We start from the raw sequence: 8,768 nt of genomic DNA on the forward strand, positions 1-8,768 counted from the left end.
TGCCATGATCTGGTCACTAGGGAGAGCTCCAGGAAAGACCAGGAACAAAGGGGCTGGGGAGGACCCATAGCAGTGGATTCCCTTTAAGAAAGAAGTGCCCTGGAGAAGGTACTGGACCCTTCTGTAACCAGGAGCAGCGACCTAGAACGGGTGTGGTCAGCTAATAGCAGGAAGGAAGGAAGGACTGACTAATGTGGGCTGAAAACCCTGGGGATTTGACCCCAAAGAGAAGGTCCATAAAGAAGGAGAAGGAAGGATGCCTGAGAGAGAGGGAAGGTCAAGTCAGGCTGGCAACCCTGGGCTCCGGTCCCTGAAGGAAAAGGATCTCTAAAGGACAAATGAGGTACCTACCTTAATATTATAAGGACTCTGCCTGTGTGAATATAGAATGGATCATGGTGTGGAGGCAACACTGTATCCTCAGTAGTATTTGAACTAACAGCCAGGGGGGTGGAAGAAGGACTGTAAAGTTAGAATGAAAATAAAAGTCCTGTCCAAGGGGTGGTGTCTGTTCTAAACTGAGACCCAGGTCCTCCATAAAGTGGGCTCAGTTGAAGGCTGTTTGATGAACTGTTTGCTGAAAGAATTCCATGCTTGCATGATTATGGAATATTAAAAGAAGTATAATTTGCCAAAAAAGTGGCTAATTTGCTTATTTTGGTGAAGCCTGCTACTACAAGGTTGTGTCCTCCACAAAAGGCACCATGAGGGTTTCCCACAAGCATACCAAGACTGCAACCTGTTTCTAAGGGAAGCATCAAAAGGAGGGGGTCAGGAACAGGATGGCTGATAACTGAGGAACAGTCACCCTGAGTGGAAGGAGGATCCCTATACATAACTCTCAAGGTATCAGCAGCTATAGTTACAAGCTGTTTTGCGGATCTTTCTTAGAAACAAAGCTTTTATGCTGCTTCTGTGAACAGTGAGTGGAGGCATTTGAAGGGCAGAAGTCCCAGGTTGACTGGGGCCTCTGCAGAAGTTGTTTTAGGAGTACTTCCACTGATCTGCACTAGAGGGAGGCAGCATTGTAAGTGCACCTTCATTTGGAGAGCATCAACACAAGGCACTCATCACACAGACTACAGTCAAGTTTATGGTGAACTGGGAACTTGGCCTAGGCTGTCTGAGGTGGCTGGATTCCAAACATAACCTCCAGTGCAGGAGGAGATTTGGATAGAGAGGGTGCTTGGCTACAAGGGGCTCATCACAGCATGTATAATTCAAATCCGGCGTGGTGTCTTTCAGGTGCCAATGATGAAAGGTGAGGGGCATTGTCTGTTGCGAGCCTAATGTTAATGCATCTGTTAAGGTTTCTTGGACGTTCTCAGTCAGGTCAGTCCAAATTAGGCAAAATAATGGGAGGAGGGCAAGGCATAGTCCTACTGTAAATCCTGAAAAGATTTCATTTTGCCCTCTTCTGATATCACTTGCAGAATATAGTGAATGCCTTGGGCCACCCACATAGTGAACACCCCACTGAGCAGGAGGAAAGGTGGGTTTAGCACAAATAGATATGGCATCACAGATGCAGAAAAACCTGAATGCTTACAAAGCTATCACCAAACATTGCAACCGGTTGCCAAAATAGGGTTGATCTTAGAACATAAGAGTTGCCATACTGGGACAACCCAAAGGTCCACCAAGCCCAGCATCCTGTTTCCAACAGTGGCCAATCCAGGTCACTTTTACACCTCCAGTATAAGCCATGGTCACTTTTCTTTCCACAGATAACACTGTAGAAACCTATGAAGCAGTCGCTCGTTGTGCTGCTGGTACAGAGGCAACATTGGGGGCCATCAGGGCGCTAAAATCATGTTAAAATGATGGATACGGCCCCATAATGACAAAGGGTAGGTCGTCTGCATCTGCAAATTATAAGAAGTGTCGTCTAACAACAGCTGGATATTTGCTGGTATAGGGCACACAACTCCATAGGCAGATAGTCCCAAGATACTTCACATCTGACCCTCCCAAGATAAAAGAAAGGACCCTCTCCAAGCCTTTTGTACATCAGGCAGCAGCAGTAATGCCTTAGAAAGAATTAGTGAAGCCCAAAAACCATCCAAAGACCATAATTACTGATAACAAATGCTGCAAGGAGGATTCTGGGTTAGTTAAAAGAACAAAAAGGTCATTGGCAAAAGCCAACGCCTGTAATTCTTGATTAGAGCCCAGAATTCCCTGTATCAAGGGATCTTGATTAATACTACAGAGTAACGGCTCCAAACAGAGCATAAACAATAAAGGTTAAAGGGGACATCCTTGATGGGTGTCCCGCTGAATAGGAAACAAAGAAGTGCACTCCCCATTAGCCAAATATGTGCCATTGGATTACTATATAATGCTGAAACTGCATCATAATATCAACCACTAATACCAGCCCTGGAAAGAACGTCAAATGGATAGGCCCAACTGACCTCTTCATAGGCCTTCTCCGCATCTAAACTTACTGCCAACGCAGGTAAGGCCTGAGCATGACAGTGGGCCATGGCGATCAAGATTTTACGGACATTATGTACAGACCGCTGAGAGCGCACAAAGCTGATTTGGGCCTCTCCAATCAACATTTGTAGGTGGACTGCCAGTCTAAAAGGGCAATGTTATGTTCCGGAAAAGTCTTAGTTTTCACCACCTCCTCATAAGCCAATAATGGGTCTAAGATCTGTACCTGCATAAGTTTATATAAACCACCCAAATAACCACCTGCACCAGGCTCCAACCAGGTGCGTAAAGTTTTAATGGCATCCTGACATTCTTTAGTGGAGGAGTAGCCTAATGATTAGTGCAACAGGCTTTGATCCTGGTAACCTGGGTTCATTTCCCACTGTAGCTCCTTCTGATCCTGGGCAAGTCACTAAACCCTCCATTACCCCAGGTACAAAAGCTTAGATTGTAAGCCCTCTAAGGACAGAGAAAGTACCTGCGTATAATGTGTACAGCGGTAGCGCTATAGAAATGATTAGTTGCCAGTGTGGGGGCCCGTTTGTATACCTGCTTGCCCCTATGCAGTTGTCTCTCCAGGTGTACAGTGCTATCTGCTTTCTTCTCTTCCTGGTGTACACAATTATATCGCCCCGCAATACTGCTTTTAGCAGTATCTCAGAACAGCTGAGGTTGATCAATGTCTTGCGAATTGTGCAAAAAGAAATTCCTCTACCGCTCTTGTAAATACTGCTACAATGCTGATTGATTGATACATTAAATAGGTAGGGAAGCACCAACTCAATACTACATGATAATGGGTGGGGGGGGGGGGGTGTCCATATCAACCCAAATTATAGAATGTACGGTCAGCAGAAGTTGGACCAAAGGCAAATAGACTGAGGTCATTTTCAAAAGAGAAAAACATCCAAAAAGTGGTATAAATCTTCATTTGGAAGTAATTGGTATTTTCAAAACCAATTTTTAGTAGTTTTTCTGTTCGTCAGAAGTGCTTTCAAATCACAAGGGGGCATGTTAAGGGTGGGATCTGAGCCTTCCTGACACTTGGACATTTTTCAGCCAGAATGAGAATGCCAAAATGAGCAGATTTTGCGGCTTTAACATGGCCGTTACCTGAAGGTCATGGAGCAACCAGCTCCAGGGACCCCGATCGAAAAATCAGCTGAGAACCAGCTGAAAAAGGACCGGGTGACCCCAAACAGACCAATAGACCAACAGCTGTCTGGATCCAAACCAGCTCGACGATCGATGGCTTCACAGGGCTGATCATGTGACCTCGCAGCCGGGTCGCAGATCAGGTCGCAGGCCGAATCTCAACCAGGGCCTCGGACCTCACAGAGGCCTAGTGCCTGAGAGCTACACGAGCCGTGCCGGAGCGCCGGAGGATCGGCCGAGGTCCCCGCCAACCCTCTCCACGGACGGGACATCTAGCAACTTCCTACCTCTGACAACTTCCAAGTGAGCACAGGCTTACTGTATTGGAGGGCCGGAGAGCAGCTGAGACGGCCCACTGACCTTTTCTACAGATGGGCCGCTGAGCATCTCTGGAAGCCGACCTCTTCGGAACAGGACATCATGTGTCTATCCCGGAGCCCAGCTGCGCATGCTGAATGGCAGGCTGAAGTTGAAAAGAGGCACCAAACGTGAGGTATGTGCCAGAGTGTCCGTGCGGGGGATGGTCATCGGAGTGACGAGAGGGACGCGTCCAGCCAGAGCCCCCCTGCCTTGGTCCTCACATCTGGGAGCGCCGATCAACCAGACAGCAAGCTCATATGATATACCAGTTACTACCTATCAAACACAAAATACTAGACTTGCTACAGATGGACAAACACTAAAAAAAAAAAATTAATAAAAAAAAAAATGACAACGTGGATACAGCAGATCACAGGATCACTTGCTGTGCTCTGAATGAACACCAGTGACAGCTACGCGGGGCAATGGAAATAGAGACTAACCAAATGGCTTCCTTGCTCACAGCGGTCTACATAGGCACATCACAACTCCAATCTATTAAACCTCCTCAAGAATTGCCAGCTCATAGATTGACTTGTTGTGTTTGAAGTGCACACCAATGACGACTGCACGGGGTACTGGAAATAGAGATTAACCAAATGACTTCCCTGTTCACAATGGACTAGGAAGCTTCACTACCACTCCAGTCTATTAAACCTCCTTCAAAATTCACCAGGAGGGAAAAGAATAGAGAGACGCAGCACTGTAAGTAGAGCCGGCTGCCAAAATAAAAAATGCACGTTCTATCACTAACTTTTATTAGCCCGATAATGCCAGATCCTGCTAAACCACACTCCGCGACATAAAGCTACAACGAGAAACTCTTAACTTTAAGGAGGACAAGACTGTCATGCAAAAAATGAGGGTACGGAGAATAATCTTCAACACAGAACACAACAACAGCCTCTTTTAAAAATTATTGAGCTGATACAATAATGAACACCGCCAAACTGATCCTAGCAATCTACTCATTATCCCTGATCCGCCAAACAATGGCCACTCCACTCACAGAAGTCAACAACATACCAATACTATTCAATAATTACGTACTGACCAGACACACCACATCAAACCAAACCGAAACTAACCAAAACTAAAGCAAAAGAACCAACAAGCGTACAACATCAACAAAATGAAAAGAAAGGTAAAAAAAAAAACCACACAAACCAAAAAACGACAACTAACAAAAGTCCACATAACACCGAATGTAATAGACCCATACCAAAAAATTCAAATAGGTTACATCAACGCCAGATCTGTAATAAACAAAACAATAATAACAGACTGGATCACATCAGAGAAACTAGATCTACTCTTCATCACCGAAACCTGGATCCATGACCAGAAGGACCCTATCATCTTAAATCTATGTCCTCCAGTATATAAAATCACTCATTGGACCAGAAAAGAAAAGAGAGGAGGGGGTATAGCGCTTATATATCGATCTCATCTCACGATTGAAAACACAGCGGAATCTATAACAACCCACCTGGAAATAGCCTCAATTAGAATCCAACATAATACTCTGCTCGATCACCTAAATTGCATCCTATTCTACAGACCACCATGTAACTGGAACGATAGCCAGGCGGACTTTATGGACTTCGTCTCAAATATATGTGTATCCAATTCACCAGTATTAGGAAACATCAACCTTCACCTTGAAGACCTAAACTCTACCAACACACGAGAATGCAAGGACTTCCTTCATCTATGTGATCTTACATTACCACATATGCAAACAACCCACACGAAGGGTCATACACTTGACCTCATCTCATACAAAATATCTGCTGATCAGAACTTAACCATAACACAAACTAGATGGACAGAAACACCATGGTCTGACCATTACAAACTAAACCTATCCCTAAAATGGGGAAAAAAAAGGGTTCTCTCCATAGAAGAGAACATACGACACACACCACGAGAGGCCAAATAGACCCGGATATTTTCTGGCAACAGATATACAACGATTGGACAGCAAAAACAGAATCCATATACTACCTCTCAGAATGGGACAAAAGATGCAAACACGTACTAGATGAAATAGCATCCTTACAAACAAGAACTTCATGTAGACACAACTCAATACCATGGTTCAACGAAGAACTGAAAAAACTAAAAACACAATCTAGGAAACTAGAATGTGTATGAAAAAAACAAACAAATGCACAATCAACGCATGGAAACAATTACAAAGGAAATACAGATATGCAATAAGACAGACCAAAAGGTCTTACTACAAAACTAAAATTGGACCAGACTACAAAAACACGAAGAAACTATATAACCTTGTGAACAAACTTCTAGACACAACATCGATCACCACAACTAACACTGACACCACATCCGCAGACAACCTCGCTAAATATTTCAATTAAAAAATCGTAAACCTACAAAAAACCTTACCTCAGAATAACATGGACATAGAAAACTTCATTGACGGTCTAGACCCAACCCCTGGTGAACACCCTGCTGACCGAATATGGTCAAATTTCGATCTCCTTAGCACCGACACAGTTACTCAGGTGATAAAAAAAATACTCCCAACAGCCACTGTCAACTGGACACTTGCCCCAGCTACCTAATACAATCCGCCCCCCATCGTTTCATAACAGATCTCACATCCCACTTAAACTTCATGCTTCAGCAGGGTATCTACCCTAAAGAAAAAGGCAATATCCTGGTCACCCAAATTCCAAAAGACACCAAGAAAAAAAAAACGACATTACCAACTACCGTCCAGCAGCATCTATCTCATTAGTAGTCAAACTAATGGAAGGACTGGTGGCCAAACAACTCAACGACTACATAAACAAATTTGCTATATTACATGAGTCACAATCAGGATTTTGACCCCTACACAGCACGGAAACAGTACTACTTACTCTACTAACCAAATTCAAGCAGGAAATAACACTGGGCAAGAACATTCTCCTCCTCCAATTTGACATGTCAAGTGCGTTTGACATGGTTAACCATAACATACTGCTAAGACTCTTAGACTACTTCGGAATCAATGGTGGCACTCTTAACTGGATCAAAGGTTTTCTAACCACAAGATCATATCAAGTGAAATCAAAAACAAACATATCGTCACCGTGGAAACCAGGCTGCTGAGTACCGCAAGGATCACCACTATCACCGATTCTTTTTAATCTCATGATGACTCCACTAGCCAAGACCTTATCCACCCAAGGCTTTAATCCATTTATTTACGCTGACGACGTAACACTATACATCCCTTACAAACATGATCTGGCAGAAATTACCAATGAAATCAAGCTCAGCTTAAACATCATGAACTCATGGGCAAATGCATTCCAACTAAAACTCAACACAGAAAAAAAACACACTGTCTCATCATCTCATCGCAATACAATACATACAAACCCACAAATAGACACCCCAGGATACACCCTCCCAATCTCAGAGAGCCTGAAAATTCCCATAGTAACAATCGACTGTAACCTATCACTAGATACCCAAGCGAAATCCACTATAAAAAAATGTTTCTCTCAATGTGGAAACTCAAACGCGTGAAACCATTCTTCCCGAGGGAAATATGTTTCGGCATAATTTGCAGCTGGATATATTGCAAGGATGTGTGCCATTCTCTTCTTTTTGAGTCTGTGTTGGGAGCTTACTTCTAATTAGCTACCACACCTCTCTACTAGAGATGAATGCAAAGTACAGATTATTCTACCCAGGAATATTCAAAGTTACTTATATGAATACTACTCAAACTTTCATGAAACCAAATGATCTTAAAAAATTAATTGAATCATTTCGCAACCATATGAGATGACTGTATGAATCTTCATAAAATAGCAGCAGTGCCTTAAAAGGTGGAGGACAAAATGTGTTTTTTTTACTTATTGGACTGCTTTTTAATTTATTTGAAAGCTTCCCATGTGTAGATATAAATATCATGAAATAACAATTGAATATCACTAAAACAGCTTAAAATTATTATAACTGGTAGAAACAGCAATTTTAAACTCTGTATTTTGTGCTAATTTTTCTACACTAAAAACTAACTAAATAAATACACTGTATACAATACAGTTGGCCAAATTTCAGTGAGGATATCCTGTTTCCTGATGGGTTCATCTTAACTATTGTCGTAATCTGCCTTGGGAAGCCTGGTGTTATAAAGATGATGGAATATATTGAAATTAAACGGAAGTAGAATTAAACTCTCATTTTATTGGGGCACATGGAATCACATCTTCATCTGTTTTGTTGAAGTTTACCTTTTAGATACACAAATGGATTATTCTGTTTTGAACATGTTTCAGGGGCAAGTGGTTTTATAAATCAAAATCAAAATCAAAATAAATATTTTGTTTTATGCAGATTTCTTTTGTTTAAACATAAATGAGCTATAAGCCCCTAATGCAGCCCATTGGTTTTCTTATATTTTGTTCTTGTGATAACTTATACTGTGTCAAAACTGAAAACTCCTATCTTTAGCTGGTCTATAATAAAAAGAACACTATCCACCCTAAAAAGTTGTTTTGTGGTTGTACATGAGGAATTGTGATATTGTATAAATAATTGTATGTTCATGTCTGTAGTCATTCATCCTAAGTTTATATAATCCTTTCAAGAAATCAAGTTAATCTTTTAACTTTTTAGTGGAGCATAACCACAGAGGCATGGTTTGGTCACATTTTCAATACGGTAATACTAGGGCCCAGCTAAGGAGCAGGTTATTTTGAGTTAGTCTTCAATGGACCAAACTTGCTTTCCTTGTGCCATCACTATCCAGTAGGTAGGCAGTGTCTTAAAAGGTGGAGGATAAA

This window comes from Microcaecilia unicolor, chromosome 2 (genome assembly GCF_901765095.1).
Source record: "Microcaecilia unicolor chromosome 2, aMicUni1.1, whole genome shotgun sequence".
NCBI lineage: Eukaryota > Metazoa > Chordata > Amphibia > Gymnophiona > Siphonopidae > Microcaecilia > Microcaecilia unicolor.